The 18,990-nt window shown below is 36.3% G+C and overlaps 1 protein-coding gene across 1 annotated transcript in view; it reads right to left on the bottom strand.

The window, feature by feature from the left end:
- Positions 1-896: 896 nt before the first annotated feature.
- Positions 897-18,990, bottom strand: part of LOC112657586 (translation initiation factor IF-2-like) — a 39,284-nt gene continuing 21,190 nt past the window's right edge. Inside the window, exon 4 of the mRNA XM_049112993.1 lies at positions 897-1,157. The gene's annotated coding sequence lies outside the window, so the exon portion shown is untranslated. The remainder of the gene's footprint in view (positions 1,158-18,990) is intronic.

The raw sequence follows: 18,990 nt of genomic DNA, 5'->3' as shown, positions 1-18,990 counted from the left end.
AAAGGAGAGGCATGATATATTCAAAGTGCTTAAAAGGAAAAAATCTGCAGCAAAGAATATTCTATCCAGCAAGGCTATCATTCAGAATAGAAGGAAAGATAGCTTCCCAGGCAAACAAAAGTTAAAAGAGCTCATGACCACTAAACCAGCCCTACAGGAAATGTTAAAGAGGACTCTATGAGTAGAAAGGAAAGACCATAATTTTAAAAAGTACAAAACAAAAAAGTTGTAAAAATAAGGATATCTATATATCTATAAAAATCAGTTAAGGGACTCACAAAATAAAATGAAGTATGATACCATATACGTAAATATGAGGAAGGGAGGAGTAAAGAATGGGTTTAAACTTAAGCAACCATCAACTTCGTAGACTGCTATATGTAGATGTTATATACAAACCTAATGTAGATGTTATATACAAACCTAACCACAAATCAAAAGCCAGTAACAGACACACAAAAAATAAAGTGTATCACTAAAGAAAGCCAACTTATGGTGTGAGAAGAGAGCAAGAGAATAAAGGAGCAGAGAATATCCACAAAAACAAACACAAAACAATGGCAGTAAATAATAAAATGGCAATAAATACATATCTATCAACAATTATTTTAAATATAAGTACTAAATGCTCTAATCAAAAGACATAAGGTGATGGAATGGATTAAAAAAAACAAGACCCATCTGCATACCACCTACAAGAGACTCACTTCAGACCTAAAGACACATGCAGGTGAAAGTGAGAGGATAGAGAAACATTTATCACACAAATGTAGGTCAAAAGAAAGCTAGTGTAGCAATATTTGTATCAGACAAACTAGACCTTAAAACAAATACTGTAACAATAAACAAAGAAGGACACTATATGATAATACAGACAACAATTCAACAAGCAGATATACCAATTATAAATATTTATACACCCAACATGGGAATACCCAAATACATAAAATTGTTAATAGCAAACATAAAATAAATAGCAAACATAAAAAAAAACTGTTAATAGCAAACATAAAAAAAAATACAATAATAGTAGGGGACTTTAACACGCACTTACATCAACGGGCAGATCATCCAAATAGAAAATCAACAAGGAAACAGTGGCTTTGAATGACACACTGGACCAATGGATTTAACAGACATATCCAGAGGATTCCATCCTAAAACAGCAGAAAAAAAAACATAATAAGCCACAAAAGAAGCCTCAACAAATTAAAAAAAAGTCAAAGTCATACCATGCATCTTTTCTGACCAAAAACTATAAAACCAGAAACCAACCACAAGGGAAAAAAACCTGGAAAGACTACAAATACATGTAGGTTAAATAACATGCTACTAAACAATGAATGGATCAACCACAAAATCAAAGGGGAAGTAAAAAATTACATGGAAACCAAAGAAAAATACAACAGTCCAAAATCTTAGGGATACAGCAAAAATGGTTCTAAGAGGGAAGTTTATAGCAATAGAGGCCTACCTCAAGAAGCAAGAAAAATCTCACATAAACAACCTAAACTTACACCTAAATGAACTAGAAAAAGAACAAGCACAACTCAAACCCAGGCAAAAGGAAGGAAACAAAAGATTACAGCAGAAATAAGTGATTTAGAAACTAAAAAAATAATAGAACAGATTAATAAAACCAGGAGTTAGTTCTTTGAAAGGGTCACCAAAATTGATAAACCTCTACTCAGATTCAGCAAAAAAAGAGAGAGAGTGGAGCACCTGGGTGGTTCAGTCAGTTAAGCATCCAACTCTTGGTTATGATCTTTGGGTCATGGGGCTACATTGGGCTCTGCACTTAGCATGGAATCCACTTGTCCCTCTTCTCCTCCTCCCCCCATTCATGTGCTCTTGCTCTCTCTCTCAGGTAAATAAATAAATAAAATCTTTTTTAAAAAAGAGAGAGAGAGAGAGAGAAAGCACTCAAACAGAATCAGAAACAAAAGAGAAAAAATAACAAGCAGCATCACAGAAATACAATTATAGGAGAATATTACAAAAAATCATATGCCAACAAAATGGACAACCAAGAAAAAATGAGCAAATTCCTAGAAATATATAACCTCCCAAAACAGATCAGGAAGAAACAGAAAATTTGAAAAGACTGATTACCCCCAATGAAATTGAATCAGTAACCAAAAAATGCCCAACAAGTTACACAGGTGAATTCTATCAAACATTTGAAGAAGAGTTGAAATTTATTTTTCTCCAACTTTTCCAAAAAACAGAAAAGGAAGGAAAACTTCCAAATTCATTCTATGAGGCCAGGATTACCCCAATCCAAAAACCAGATAAAGGCACACCAAAAAAAAAAAAAAAAAAAGAGAGAGAGAGAGAGAAAGAGAGAGAGAGAGAGAGAGAGAGAGAGAGAATTATAGGCTGATATTGATACCACTGATGAACATAGATGCAAAAATCCTCGACAAAATACTGGCAAAACAAATTCAACAATACACTTAGAAACTCATTCACCATATTCAATTGGGATTAATTCCTGGGATGCAAGAGTGGTTCAATATTTGCAAATCAATAATGTGATATATTACATCAATAAGGCAAAGGATAAAAACCATAAGATCATTTCAAAAGATGCAGAAAAAGCTTCTGACAAAGTACAACATCATTCATGATTAAAAACCCTCAACAAAGTAGGTTTAGAGGGAACATACCTCAACACAATAAAGCCCATATATGAAAAATCCAGAGCTAATATCATTCTCAATGGGGAAAAACTGAGAGCTCTTCCACTAAGGTCAGGAACAAGACAAGGATGTTCACTCTCCCCACTTTTATTCAACATAATACTGGAAATCCTACTACAGCAATCAGACCACAAAAAGAAATAAAAGGCATCTGAATTGGTAAGGAAAAAGTAAGGCTTTCATTATTTGCAAATGACCTGATATTCTATACAGAAAACCCAAGACTCCACCAAAAACCTGCTAAAATTGGTAAGTGAATTCAGTAAAGTGGCAAGATAAAAAAAAAACAAAGTACAGATATCTGTTACTCTTCTACACACCAATAATGGAGCAGCAGAAAGAGAAATTAAGGAATCAATCCCATTTACAATTGCACCGAAAATAATAAAATACCTAGGAATAAACCTAATCAAACGGTAAAAGACCTGTGCTCTGAAAACTATAAAACACTGATGAAATAAACTGAAGTTTGACACAAAGATGTTCCATGCTTATGGATCTGAAGAACAAATATTATTAAAATGTCCACAGTACCCTAAGAAATCTACACATTTAATGCAATCCTGTCAAAATACTAACATTTTTCACAGAACTAGAACAAACAATCCTAAAATGTGTATGGAACCACAAAAGACCCAAATAGCCAAAGCAATCTTGAAAAAGAAAAACAAAACTAGAGGTATCACATTCCAGACTTCAAAGTTATATTACAAAGCTACAGTAATCAAAACAATATGGCACTGCACTAAACAGACACATAGATCAATAGGACAGAACAGAAAGCCCAAAAATAAACCCACATTTATATGGTCAACTAATCTTCAACAAAGGAGGCAAGAATATGCAATGGGAAAAAGATAGTCTCTTCAACAAATGGTGCTGGGAAATCTGGACAGCAACATGCAAAAGAATGAAACTGGATCACTTTCCTACACCATACATGAAAATAAACTCAAAGTGGATTAAGGGCCTAAATGTGAGACCTAAAATCATAAGTATCCTAGAAGAGCACACGGGCAATTTTTCTGACATCAGTTGTAGTAACTATATTTTATTTTCAATTTTGAAATTTGTAAATTTTTAAAAAGATTTTATTTATTTATTCATGAGAGACACACAGAGAGAAACAAAGACCTAGGCAGCAGGAGAAGCAGGCTCCCTGCAGGAACCCCAATGTGGGACTTGATCCCAGGACCCTGGAATCATGACCTGAGCCAAAGGCATAAGCTCAACCACTAAGCCACCCAGGCATCCCAGTATTAACTATGTTTTAGATATGTCTCCTGAGGAAAGGGAAATAAAAGCAAAAATAAACCATTGGGACTACATCAAAATAAAAAGCTTCTGCACAGCAAAGAAAACAACCAACAAAACTAAAAGGCAACCTACTGAATGGGAGAAGATATCTACAAATGACATATCTGATAAAGGGTTAGTATTCAAATATATAAAGAACTGATAGAATTCCACACCAAAACAAAAGATAAAAAATATATAATCCAGAATAAAAATGTGTAGAAGAACAGACATTTTTCCAAGGAAGACATCCAGATGGCCAACAGGTATATGAAAAGATGCTCAACATCACTCATCATCAGGGAAGATGCAAATCAAAACTACAATGAGATATAACCTCACACATGTCAGAATGGCTAAAATAAAAAACACAGGAAACAGATGTTGGCAAGGATGTAGAGAAAAAGGAACCCTCTTGCACTGTTGGTGGGAATATAAACTGGTGCAGCCACTCTGGAAAACAGTATGGAGGTTCCTTAAAAATTAAAAATGGAAACTACCCCACAATCCAGTAATCACGCTACTTTGAGTATTTACCCAAAGCATACAAAAATACTAATTCAAAGGAATACATGCACCCCTATATTTATTGCAGTATTATTTACAACAGCCAAATTATGGTAGCAGCCTAAGTGTCCACTGATTGATGAATGGATAAAGAACATGTGAATGGAAAAAGTATACGAATAGTATACTTATCTTTTATTAATTTTTAATTCCAACATAGTTAATACACAGTGTTATATTCTTAGTTTCAGGTATGCAATAGAGTGATCCAACAATTCTATACATTACTTAGTACTCTTTATGATAAGTGTACTTTTTAATCTCCATCACCTATTTCACCTATTTCACTCATCCCTGACCCACCTCCCCTCTGATAACCATCAGTTTGTTCTCTATAGTTAAGAGCCTGTTTCTTGGTCTCTCATTCTTTTTTCCCCCTATGCTCATTCCCCTATTTTTTGTTTCTTAAATTCCACATGTGAGTAAATTATGCGGTATTTGTATTTCTCTGAGTGACTTATTTTACTTAGAATTGTACTCTTTAGCTCTATTCATTTCGTTGCAAATGGCAAGATTTCATTATTTTTTATGGCTGAATAATATTCCATTATATATGTGTGTGTGTATACACATGTGTATATATATATATATGTATATATGTATATATATATATATACACACACACACCCCTATCTTTTTTATCTATTCATCATTCAATGGACACTTGGGCAAGTTTCATAATTTGGCTATTGTAGATGATGCTACTATAAATATCGATGATGCTACTATGAATCCCTTTGATTTAGTATTTTTGTATCCTGTGGGTAAATACCTAGTAGCACAATTGCTGGATCACAGGGTAGTTCTATTTTCAACTTTTTGAGGAACCCCCATACTGTTTTCCAGAGTGGCTGCAACAATTTGCATTCCTACCAACAGTGCAAGAGAGTTCCCCTTTTTCCACATCCTCACCAACAGCCTGTTGATTCTTATGTTGTTGATTTTTGCTATTCTACAGGTGTGAGGTTTTGCATGTAGTGCTGCGCTGTAACTGCCTCTCATCAGATCATGAGAACCAATTCTTAAATATTTAGAAATTTTGCAATCCTATTGCTAAACAGTTGGTAGATTGAACTCAGCCATTTTTTAGGAGTATTTACACTATAGAAATTGACAAACAGTACAAATCAGGGGTTTATTTAATCATTCTGGTATACCCAAATGATGCTGGTGTGCTATATTTTTCTAGTTTAAAAGTTTCCCCTAGGGGCAGCCCCGGGTGGCTCAGCGGTTTAGTGCTGCCTTTGGCCCAGGGCATGATCCTGGAGACCCGGGATCCAGTCCCACGCCAGGGTCCCTGATGGAGCCTGCTTCTCCCTCTGCCTGTGTCTCTGCCTCTCTCTCTCTCTCTCTCTTTTTCTGTCTCTCATGAATAAATAAATAAAATCTTTAAAAACAATAAAAAATAAAAAGTTCCCCCCTAGACAGCAAACTGACCTACAGGTTAAATCTGGCCTGTCACATGTTTTTGTGAATAAGGTTTTATTAGAATCCACCCATTGGGGATCCCTAGGTGGCTCAATGGTTTAGCGCCTGCCTTCGGGCCAGGGCCAGGGCGTGATCCTGGAGACCTGGGATCGGGTCCCACATCGGGCTCCCTGCATGGAGCCTGCTTCTCCCTCTGCCTCTCTCTCTCTCTCTCTCTCTGTGTGTGTGTCTGTCATGAATAAATAAATAAAATATTTAAAAAAAGAACCCACCCATTTGTCCATTTGTTTACATACTGTCAATGACTGTTCTTATGCTATAACAGCAGAGTTGAGTGGTCATGACAGAGATCAGAGCCTAAAATATTTACTATCTGGCTCTTCACTGAAAAAGATATGGTAAACAAAAACTATGTTGAGCAAGGGTAACAGACATGCCAAATGATAATAAATTATAGTTTGAACAGAATTCATCAGAAACTTCCATCTTGGAAAAGTGCTTTTTCCATATTCTTCTACACACAAAGCCTAAAATCTTATAGCCATTTGTTTTTTTAATACTCTAAGATATCTAGCAACAGTATACATTTGGTAGATAACCTCTTTTTGTTAAAAGGGTAAACAATTATATTTATGCATAAATATTTTGGAGAAGATGCACAAAGCTCTTGTAACATTAGTTGCCCCTGAAAAGAGGAACTGGGTAACTTATGGGCAGGGAAAAAATAGTTTTCACTTTATATCCTTTTCTATTTCTTGAATCTTAAACCATGTGTTTATATGGCCTACTTAAAAAATAAATAACATGTTTAAAAAGTATTGGCTAAGAAGAGATTTAGGAATCTCAATCCTTTCTTCTAAGAGGCACCCTGGTGTAATAGAAAGAGCATTGTTTTGAGATTTAAAAAAGAAAAAAAAAGAAGATATGGTTCCAAAACCTGGTCTGCTACTTATTAGTTTTGTGATGTTGGCCGAGTTCCTTAAATTAGCTGAATTTCAGCTTGGACATTAATAAAATCAGTATAACAAAAGCTACTTTGTGAGGATTAGACATTATATAAAACTGCCTTGTACTTACTAAATGGTAGCTATTATTCTTTGGATTTCAATTATCCCTGCTATCCATTACCATCAATTATGTTTTGGATGTTGATTAAAGGGAGCCTGAGGTATGAGGTGTAGAAGAGTCTTAATTTACAGATATCAACTAACGACCTGTGGGGGAAAAGCAATCAGTCATTTAAAAATTGTATTCAAAAAGGGTGTTGCCTGTGTTCTCCTCTAGGATTTTGATGGAATCTTTTCTCACATTTAGATCTTTCATCCTTTTTGAACTCAGCCACAGTAACTTCTTGCAAGATACATCCACGAAGGCAAAAGAAACAAAAGCAAAGATGAACTATTGGGACTTCATCAAGATAAGAAGCTTTTGCACAGCAAAGGATACAGTCAACAAAACTAAAAGACAACCTACAGAATGGGAGGAGATATTTGCAAATGATGTATCAGATAAAGGGCTAGTTTCCAATATCTATAAAGAACTTATTAAACTCAACACCAAAGAAACAAACAATCCAATCATGAAATGGGAAAAAGACATGAAGAGAAATCTCACAGAGGAAGACATAGACATGGCCAAGATGCACATGAGAAAATGCTCTGCATCACTTACCATCAGGGAAATACAAATCAAAACCACAATGAGATACCACCTCACACCAGTGAGAATGGGGAAAATTAACAAGGCAGGAAACCACAAATGTTGGAGAGGATGCGGAGAAAAGGGAACCCTCTTACACTGTTGGTGGGAATGTGAACTGGTGCAGCCACTCTGGAAAACTGTGTGGAGGTTCCTCAAAGAGTTAAAAATAGACCTGCCAAAAAAAAAAAAAAAAAAAAAATAGACCTGCCCTACGACCCAGCAATTGCACTGTTGGGGATTTACCCCAGATACAGATGCAATGAAATGCCGGGACACCTGCACCCCGATGTTTATAGCAGCAATGGCCACAATAGCCAAACTGTGGAAGGAGCCTCGGTGTCCAACGAAAGATGAATGGATAAAGACGATGTGGTTTATGTATACAATGGAATATTACTCAGCCATTAGAAATGACAAATACCCACCATTTGCTTCAACATGGATGGAACTGGAGGGTATTATGCTGAGTGAAGTAAGTCAATCAGAGAAGGACAAACATTATATGGTCTCATTCATTTGGGGAATATAAATAATAGTGAAAGGGAATATAAGGGAAGGGAGAAGAAATGTGTGGGAAATATCAGAAAGGGAGACATAACATAAAGACTCCTAACTCTGGGAAACGAACTAGGGGTGGTGGAAGGGGAGGAGGGCGGGGGGTGGGGGTGAATGGGTGACGGGCACTGAGGGGGGCACTTGACAGGATGAGCACTGGGTGTTATTCTGTATGTTGGCAAATTGAACAATAAAAAATAAATTTATTTAAAAAAATTGTATTCAGGTGCTTTTTGGGTCTTCGAGTGCAAAAGTCCAAGGGGTTTTCAAGGCTTCGTAAGAACTATCCCAAGAGATCAAGCAATCAATGGCATTTAATAATGGCCCAAAATCCACAATGCATTTTCATACTGGTTCTCTCTCCTCTGCTTTGCTTCTCCTTTTCTGCCCTTGTATCTTGGAACTGCTTGCCCTAATAAAGTAACAGCTCATGAGTCTTTTGCCTCAGCTTATGTATACTTCTGGGGGAAGCTCAAGCTAAGACCCGGGACAACCTAATTCTTTTCCTTTTTTATTTTATTATTTTTTAAGATTTTATTCATTTATTCATGAGAGACACAGAGGGAGAGGCAGAGACATAGGCAGAGGGAGAAGCAGGCTCCATGCAGGGAGCCCATTGTGGGACTCCATCCTGGGACTCCGGGATCAAGCCCCGAATCAAAGGCAGTTAGATGCTCAACCGCTGAGCCACCCAGATGTCCCTCTTCTCCTTTTTTTAAAAAAGATTTTATTTACTTAACTTGACAGAGAGAGAGAGAGCACAAGCAGGTGGAGCAGAAGGTAGAGGGAGAGGGAGAAATAGGCTCCCTGCTGAGCAGAAAGCCTGATACAGAGGCTCAATCCCAGGATACAGAGATTATGACCTAAACTGAAGGTGGATGCCTAACAACCCAGGTGCCCTGGGCCTGCCTAATTCTACTGAGGAGAGTCTGGGACTTTGTAGCAGATACTGTTGGTGCCCTACTTTCACGCCTTAATATTACAGGGCCTGCTTTCTTGACTGCCAGTATTTGCATCTCTTGTTCTGTTGGAGGGCTTATCTTTATCACCCTCAATCAATATATTCTCCCATTGTATGAGATCTCTTTTACTTTCTTGATGGCATAGTTTTCTCTACAAGTTTTTAATTTTGATGAAGTGCAATTTTTCAAATTTATTTTATCACTTGTCTTTTAGGGATTGTATCTCAGAGACCACTGCCTAACCCAAATTCACTAAGATTTACTACTATGTGTTCTTCTAGTGTTGTTGTTGTTGTTGTTGTTTTTAAGATTTTATTTATCTATTCATGAGAGACATAGAGAGAGAGAGAGGCAGAGACATAGGCAAAGGGAGAAGCAGGCTCCATGCAGGGAGCCTGATATGGGACTCGATCCCGGAACTCCAGGATCACTCCCTGGGCCAAAGGCAGACTCTACTCAACTGCTGAGCCACCCAGGTGTTCCCTTCTAGTGGTTTTATAGCTTTTTTACACTTAGGTCTATGATCCATTTTTAGTCAACTTTTGTGTAGGGTTCCGGTAAGAGTCTAATTTCATTCTTTCACATGTGGATATTCAGTTGTCCCAGAACCATTTGTTGAAGACATTATTTTTTTCTCCATTGAATTATCTTGGCACCCTTGTGGGAAATCAATTGGCCTTAAAGGAAGGGTTTATATATAGATTTTCCATTTTATTCCATTGACCTATAGATCTATCTTCATGCCATGACCATAGTGTCTTGATACTGTAGTTTTGCAATAGGTTTCAAATTGGGAAGTATGAGTCCTCCAACTTTGGACTTCAAGACTTTTGGCTGTCATCTTTGCTTCCTGATTTATACTTTCTAGATCTTCTTTAAGAAATCCTTTTGGACTTCAAAGCCAGAAAATATTTTTCTGTAATAGTTTTCAAGAAGTTTTATCCTTTGTCCTTCTCATTCCAGTCATTGATTTATTTGGACTTTATTCTAGTGCATGGTAGGAAGGAGGGGTTTAAATGTCATGTTTTTCAATTGTTTCAATGCTTTTTTTTAAGTCTGCTTTTTCTTTCACTGATCTACAATAAAAGCCTGTCACAAATCAATTTTCCACATAAGTGTGGTTCTGTTTAGGTATCCAGTTCTATTCTATTCGTCATTTTTTTCTATCCCTGAACCAGCAACACAGTGCCTTAATTATTATACCTTTTATTTTTAGATATTACAAGGTTTTTTTGTTTGTCACTATTAGATGTCTGAATTTTAAATCAGTTTTTTAGACTGGTGGTTCATATCCATCAGCTTATTCAACTTTAGTACCAGTCTCATCCCCAGCAGCTTTTCCAGAACTACTACCCTCACCATGAAGCTCCATGAGCTTTTCCAATTCACACTTGGGCTTCTTCATCATTTTTACTTTTCTAACAAAGACATCATGGAGTGGATAAATAGATTGGCAAGCCTTTTCTTTGTCTTTTTCCATATGCTGCTTGAAATTGATTTAGTGATTAATTCAAGTCATTTGTCTACACCTCTTGGGTCATGATTTCCGTCATCTTTTTCCAAATTTAGCAGATCTGTTGGTGCTGAACCTAAGAGGTCTTCTAAATCTGACTGTTGTGATTTTTAGTAAAACCAACACAAAATAGGTAAAGCAAATAACCAACAGTAGTCTTGACAACAACATGAGCTTCAATCAGGGTCTGCCATTTTTTGGCCACGGAGCACATTTATGACAGTTTAAGATTAGTCAGGCAGTTTTTGTCCTGAACATCCTCAGTAGCAGCTTGGATTTTCTAAATGCAACATCATCATTCTACCTGCAGAAAAGCTTAGTTCAAAAACACTACCCTCAAGGCCATTAGATGCAAGTTTGGATCCTTGAGTTCTTATAGCTAGTATATTTAGAATATTTCTAATACTGAACATAGCTGGTGCTTTCACATCATACCAATCTTTCTTAGAAAATGGATCGACCCTTTCTTTTTTACTCCCTTCTGGCCATCTTTTGTAAGGTTCTTGCTTTTTCCAACCACCATGATGCTGTTCAGGGAGCCAAAAGGCTTAGTTATGATAGCTTTTTAATAAGGTAACCTGTAAGGCAAATCTTTCCACCTTGTTCTTCTTCATAAGTATATTTATGGCTCTTACATATAAATTACATAGTTTGACAATTTACACGTACACAAACACACACTTATTTCATTTGGATTTTGGCTGGAATTGCATTGAATTTACAAATCATTTTGGGAAAAAATTATTTTTAAAAATATTGAGTCCTATAATCAAGAAGTATGATCATTTACTTAGATTGGGCTGTACAGTGTTGTAGAGTTCCAGGGTTGTCTTTCTCACCCAAAGATTCACTTAGATCTTTTCTCCTTTATGCTACCTTCTTCTTTCTGAGATTAATGAGAATGCTTTCAATATATCAAATTAAGAATAATGTTAGCTGCTGTATTTGGCCTGTAACCTTTATCTGGTTAGAATGGCCCTTTTTATTTATTAAGAGGTTTTAAAATTCAAATTGTTGAATTTAATCAAACACAGTTTATTTTTAATATTAAACGAAACCTGGATTTGTGAGATAAACTCATCCTGGTAATGATGTATTATCTCCTTTGCATACTGTCAGGTTCCATTTTCTAACTGAACTTATTTAGGATTTTCACTAAGGTCATGACAGGTCATCTATTGTCTGAGGTTATACTGATAGCAAGGTTATACTAGCTTTATTTTTTTTACTTCTTATTTTTTTTAAGACTTTATTTATTTATTCATGAGAGAGAGAGAGAGAGAGAGAGGCAGAGACACAGGTGGAGGGAGAAGAAGGCTCCATGCAGGTAGCCCAAAGTGGGACCCGATCCTGAGTCTCCAGGATCACGCCCTGGACTGAAGGCAGCGCTAAACCGCTGAGCCACCCGGGCTGCCTTTATTTTTAAAAAGTTAGAAGTTGACTTTTTTTTTTAATTATTTCTTTATTCATTAATGGGAGACACACAAAGAGAGAGAGAGAGAGACAGACAGAGAGATAGAGAGAGAGAGAGGCGCACAGACACAGGCAGAGCGATAAGCAGGCTCCATTCCCGGGAGCCCGACGCGGGACTCGATCCCACGCCTCCAAGATCACACCCTGGGCGGAAGGTGGCGCCAAACCGCTGAGCCACCGGGGCTGCCCAGATCTTTTTCTATTCACTTGTATAATTTGTATACTACTGGAATTGTAAGGTCATTCACTGATAGAACTCTGGGTTTGAAGCTTGCTTTGCACAAAGATTTTATTTTCTTTATTTTTTTATCTTTTAAATAAAGATTATTTATTCATGAGAGACACAGAGAAGAGGCAGAGACATAGGCAGAGGGAAAGCAGGCTCCTCACAAGGAGCTCAATGCGAGACTTGATCTCAGAATACCAGGATCATGCCCTGAGCCAAAGGCAGGCGCTAAACCACTGAGCCACCCAGGTATCTCTGCATAAAGTTTTTTTTTTAATTTTTATTTATTTATGATAGTCACAGAGAGAGAGAGAGAGAGGCAGAGACACAGGCAGAGGGAGAAGCAGGCTCCATGCACCGGGAACCCGACGTGGGATTCGATCCCAGGTCTCCAGGATCGGGCCCTGGGCCAAAGGCAGGCACCAAACCGCTGCGCCACCCAGGGATCACCAACAAAGATTTTAATTTACTAACCATTTATATTATGCTTAATGAATGGTTTAAATTTACTAACCATTTATATCATGGTTACTACATTAGTAGTTATGGAACTACTATTCAGATATTCAATTTATTTTTGAGATAGGAAGAACTTCTGCAGGAAATCATATTTTCTAAAACTATCAATTTTAATCTAATTTTAAAAAACTTTAGCATAAATTTATCTTTTGAATGTTGGAAGAGTTTCTAAGCCCCCCTTCTCACTTCTACTATTGTTTATTTGTGCATTCTTTTTTTTTAACCAACCTTGCTAGAAGTTTGCTTTTAGTATCCTTTTACTTGAGCCTTGTACAATTTTGTTTATTATGTAATTTTCTTCTCTTATTGTTTCCTTCTGTTTTGTTCATTCTGCTGTTTCTTTTCTTAAGTTTTATGCTTTCAGCATTCATTTTTAGCCATTCTTCACTATTAGGAGCATTTACCACAGTAAGTTTCCCTCTAAGCTCTGTTTAGCAGTTTTTCAGTTACAGAACTTCCATTTCACTTTGTTTTTCTAGTTTCCATTTTTCTGTTGAGCTTCCCCATCTGTTCAGTCACACCTCTAAGGGAAACTCCATCTTTTTCTTTAAATTCTTGAACATATTTATAATAACTGCTTTAAAGTACATATCTATTTAGTCCAACATCCACGATCATCTTTGTTTCTACTATTTTTTCTCTTAATGGTCATATTTCCCTTCTTCTTGAGTTACTTGTCTAGTAATTTCTCCCTTGTGTAGAACAATTTTAGCTGCTACACTGTGAAGAACTGTATTATATTTATTTAAAGTATGTTGAGTTTTGTTCTGGTAGGCTGTTCATTACAGTGTTCACCTTGATCCTATTCTGGTTTTGTCATACTCCTAGGGCATGTGATAAGATCTCTCTAGTGTGAATGGATTGAAATTCCACATTCTTCCAGCACTGACATTTGTGTTAAGTTCTCAGTCACTACTGGTAGGTCTCACCTGGGCTCACTTTACACATATGCAAACACTTAGCCATACTCCTAATGATAACCTTCCCACAGATCTTTGAGATTCCCTCCTTCACAGCTCAACCATCTAAGGTATACTGATCCACAAATTGCAGCCATCTCAGCAGCCTTGATCCCAGGACCCTGGGATCATGACCTAAGCTGAAGACAGATGCTTAACCGACTGAGCCACCGCAGGTGCCCCAAGTTTCAGGTTTTAATATTATAGTAATGCTACAGAAAGAATTAAGTCTGAGTTCTAATACTGACGGTACCACTTAATATCTGGCTTTTTTTGTTTGTTTTTAGAGTTTTCAATGTTCAGAATCTCAATTTCCTTATCTACACAGTACAGATAAACACAGAATAAGCCTTCATTTAAATTTTTTCCTTCTCTTTGTAATTTTATTAGAGTTCTTTCAACACGGTTTTTCAAAAGTATTCCACTTCAAAAAATATATATTCTGCAATTTTTGGGTAGAATATTTTATATATGCCCATTGAAACAAGCATATTAGTTTGTTTTGCTCAAATTTTCTATAATCTTGTCAATCTTGCTTTTTTGTGTGCTTGATGTATCACTGAGAAATAGGTGTTGAAATCTCTTATTATGATTGTAGGATTTGTCTCTTAACTCCTTGTTCCTGGTGATTTGCTCCTTTTATCCTATCTAGTGATCCTCTTTAGTCATGCTTTTTGCTTTAAAATCTTACATTTTCTGGTATTCATAGATTTATACTAGCTTTGTTTTGCTTAGTATTTACCTGATATATATTTTATGCTCCTTTATTTTCAATGTTTCTATATTCTTATTTATTTATTTATTTTTATTTTTTTATATATTCTTATTTTTAACTCTATATTTTGCAAAGATTAAAAAACCATTTGTAGACATTCAGTTCAATCCTGTTTCATTACTATGAAACAGGTGTCCCCTAGCAACATGTGGTAATAATAGCTTGTGATAAAATACACTTCATCCTTCATAATAGTTTTCTCCTTTTTTGTTCCATTGTGGAAATTGATACAACACAGGGAAGATGGGTAGCTCCAGGGAAGGAAGTTATTGAGTTATTAGAAAAATAAAGTATAAGAAATGAAGAAAATTCAAGCTATGGGAGTGATCTTCAGATAAAATTAGATCTTACATGAGAGATCTAAGGATAAAAGAAAAGTTAAGGTTTTACAATCTATAACAAAGAGGAGAAAAAGCAAAAGGAAAAAAAAAAAAAGAGGGCTTCAAACTGTTCAATTTAAAGCTGGAACCAGGACAACACTTAAGATCTGACCTAAAAAGATCTGAAATACCCAAGAATAGGAAGGTAAAAGACCACTGAAAGGTTTAAATATCAGGGCGCCTGAGTGATTGATTCAGTCAGTTAAGCATCTGCCTTCAGCTCAGGTCATGGTCCTGGGGTCCTGGGATTGAGCCCCCTGCGTCAGGCTCCCTGCTCAGCAGAGAGCCTGCTTCTCTCTATCCCTCTACTCCTCCCCCTGCTTGTGCTCTCTCTTGTACACTCTATCTCAAAGAAGGACAGGACAAGGACAGGACAGGGAAAGGGAAAGGGAAAGGGAAAAGGAAAAGGAAAAGGAAAAGGAAAAGGAAAAGGAAAAGGAAAGGGTATAAATGTCACCCAGAATTTAAAAAGCAAGACTTAGGGATCAAGTTATAAGATGATTTTGATATGAACCTGCATTTGCAGGGTGCCTAGGTGGCCCAGTTGGTTAAGCGTCTGCCTTTGGTTCAGGTCATGATCCTGGGGTCCTGGGATTGAGCCCCCAGCATTGAGCCTGCTTCTCCCACTCCCTCTACCTCTGCTTGTGCTCTCTGTCAAATAAATAAATAAAATATTTTTAAAAAAGAATCTGAGGGATCCCTGGGTTTAGTGCTTGCCTTTGGCCCAGGGCATGATCCTGGAGTCCTGGGATCAAGTCTCACATCAGGCTCCCTCCATGGAGCCTGCTTCTCCCTCTGCCTGTGTCTCTGCCTCTCTCTCTCTCTCTCTCTCTCTCTCTCTCTCTCTCTTTCTCTCTGTGTCTATCATGAATAAATAAAATCTTTTTAAAAAAATCTGTACTTTCATATCTATGTGTAATCTAAACCCTGAGATTTTTATATTCAAAATGGCTGATTGTGTATGCTATGTGCTGGTCAACTATGATTCATGATTCTCCTTCCTGAACTTTATCTTCCTCCAGTATTCCTTATTTAAATAAATAGCATCCACCCATTTCCGTAAGCCAGAAATCTGGAAGTCATCCTTGATTCATCTTTCCCTCACAATCAAATCCTATTGATTCTGTCTCTTAAATATCTCTTGAATCAGTTCACTTTTTCCTCCTCCTCTTTGCCAACCCTGTCATTCACTTCCTCCAATTGTCTCCTGTTTCCCTACATCTATGACTTGGGCACCATTCTGCTCAGAGTGCCTAGAATGATCTTTTAAAAATGCAAGTGATTATGTCACTTCCTGCTTAAACATATAAAACAAGAAACAAACAAAAAATTTCAATGGTTTTCCATTTCTCTCAGAATTAAGACCAATCCCTTAATAAGGTGTCTGAGATCTGGATTTTGTCTCTCTAAACTGTAACCATGTTGGCTTTCCTTTCAGTATCTCAAAATCCATCAGCGCTATTCCCTCTGCTTAAATCACTTTCCTTACACTCTTCGCTTAGCCAACTCCTCATTTTTCTTGTTAATAGCTTTGATATATCTAAAATCTATTCCGATTCCCAATATACATTACCTAGTCCCCTGTTGAAAGTTCCGATTAGCATTCTGTACATTTGCATCAACTGAGTACATTTGTAAATACTTGTATAAAGTTGGTCTCCCTTGCTCTTTATACATGAGGACTGGAACTGTCTTATCCCTCTTTGTATCTCCAGTCCCTAGCTGGAATGACCTCAACTGGTGAATGACCAACTTACTAAAAAAAATGAATGAATAAATGATAATTGAGCAAAGAATTTATGATAGGGCAGAGCAGTGTAAAAACCTGCTGTCTGCAGGTCAAAATTTAAGGAAATTCTCCCTTCAGAGGAGGATTAGCAATGAAAATGGGGAACACTCTTTTCAAGGGCACCATGAATGGTTCAATTATTATTTATTCTTCCTTTTGCTCAAGTTTTTGCTGAGAAGAACGAGGCTCACAAATTTGGTATACCCAAAACATACCAGTAAAGTGCAGAAGGAAGAAAGTCTGTATCTCCATTTTTTTCAGATGAGGAAATTGAGATTCAGAGATCAAAATTTCTATTTACAGTCTCAGAGTAGTTTGGTGACCTGTGACTTATCATTTTCTATGTTTGATGCTGAGGTATGAACACTATATTCCAAAACTGTTTTTATGATTTGGATAGTCTGATACCGAAAATGTAATCATTCCGAACCCTAAAAATATTTCTAACTTAATGTCAGTATAATGCAGTAATTCTTCCTTCCTGAGGTAATGACATTCTCAAAATAGAGATTTTACCTCATATAAAATAGATTATAACTGGAGTGAACTAAATTATGAAAACAAAACTTTTTTTATGTACCATATTTCCAAGTTATCTGTGCTATGGAAGTGCAATTTGTAATTCTCTTTTCTTTGGCCACAGCTCTTCCAACATAGCTTCCCAACAGTGTCATACATTTTCTTCTTAACATTATGTTCCAGTTGTGTGACTAACACTGACAAATTTGTCTGTAACAAGAGTCTTCCTTGACCAGCCTGTCACCACTTCCCCTAAATGCAGGGTGGTTCTAAGTGAGTGATCTTTCAGAGACACTCCTCATTGGTGTCTGGGTGTTACCTCATAATCTAGCCAAATAACTTTTACAGAGTTCAGTAAACTCTTTGGGCTGAATAAGGCTGATTTCATTTTTTATTTCAATCACAATCATCTAAATTGTTAAGACTCTCTGTCATCTTAAGGAAAAACTGACAGAATTTACTCACAATGTTTGTGCAACGTAGCCTAGTTGTATGGCAACAAAGTAAACCACTGAAAAAACAAATTTTTTAGGGGAAGAATCATAAGTATGTGACTAAGAAAGGTCTATTCAAATTATACTTCAATTTAGCCAATTACTTGAAAAAAATACTTGAAGTATTTTTAAACCAGTTCTCTAATACTCAAAACTTTTAAATTGCTTATAGATATATTTTGTGCAGCTTATTTATTAATTTTTTTCATTCTCGATATAGGAAAATACTGTTAGAATTATTAGCAATTGAGGTTATATTTAAATGAAAGTCACCACTAAGTTTTATTTCTCAATCTGTAATTTTTATAGGGAATTGATTATATATGTCTAATCACTTTAAAGGGAATGAGAGGTATAAAAAGTAAGACAGAATTAAAAGTTCAACAAATAGGGACGCCTGCATGGCTCAGTGGTTGAGCATCTGCCTTTGGTTCAGGGTGTGATCCTGGAGTCCCTGGATGGAGTCCCATATCAGGCTCCCTGCCTGACCCTGTTCTCCCTCTGCCTGTTTCTCTGCCTCTCTCTCTCTCTCTCATGAATAAATAAATAAAAACTTAAAAAAAAAAAGTTTAACAAATAATTGGAAAGGTAAGATTAACATACATAATGCAATTATGCAGTGATGAACAACAATCCTAATCGAATGCTGGATTGTATAGGAACTAGTCAATGAGGATGTAGAGAAACAAAGCAGTTAAAATACTGTTTCTGAGGAGATAAATTGGTAAAACTTTTCCTTTTTTAAAAAAAGATTGAGAATATTTATTATATTTATTATTTATTTAATTTTCTGTTTTTCTTTTCCAAAATACTGATATAAAATCTGGATGTCAGCTTTACAACAGTTTTATTTTTCATTTTTAATTATTTTCATAGAAAATTTGAAACTTAACACAAAAATAGGAAAATGTGTTTTTGTGTTCATATCACCAAGCCACACTAATACTTTTATTTTCTTGGGATGTTCTCCTATAAAAGATATTCACAAGATATTTTTCATACCTTTCAGAATTTAACTACAGTCACCTCACAAAGGTTTCTGTGGGCATTCTATTTAAAACTGTATCATCAAGGGGCACCTGGGTGGCTCAGTACTTGAAAGTCTGCCTTTGACTCAGGTCATGATCACCAG

This window comes from Canis lupus, chromosome 8, assembly GCF_003254725.2.
Source record: "Canis lupus dingo isolate Sandy chromosome 8, ASM325472v2, whole genome shotgun sequence".
Classification (NCBI taxonomy): Eukaryota; Metazoa; Chordata; class Mammalia; order Carnivora; family Canidae; genus Canis; species Canis lupus.
This window is presented reverse-complemented; position numbering and strand designations above follow the sequence as displayed.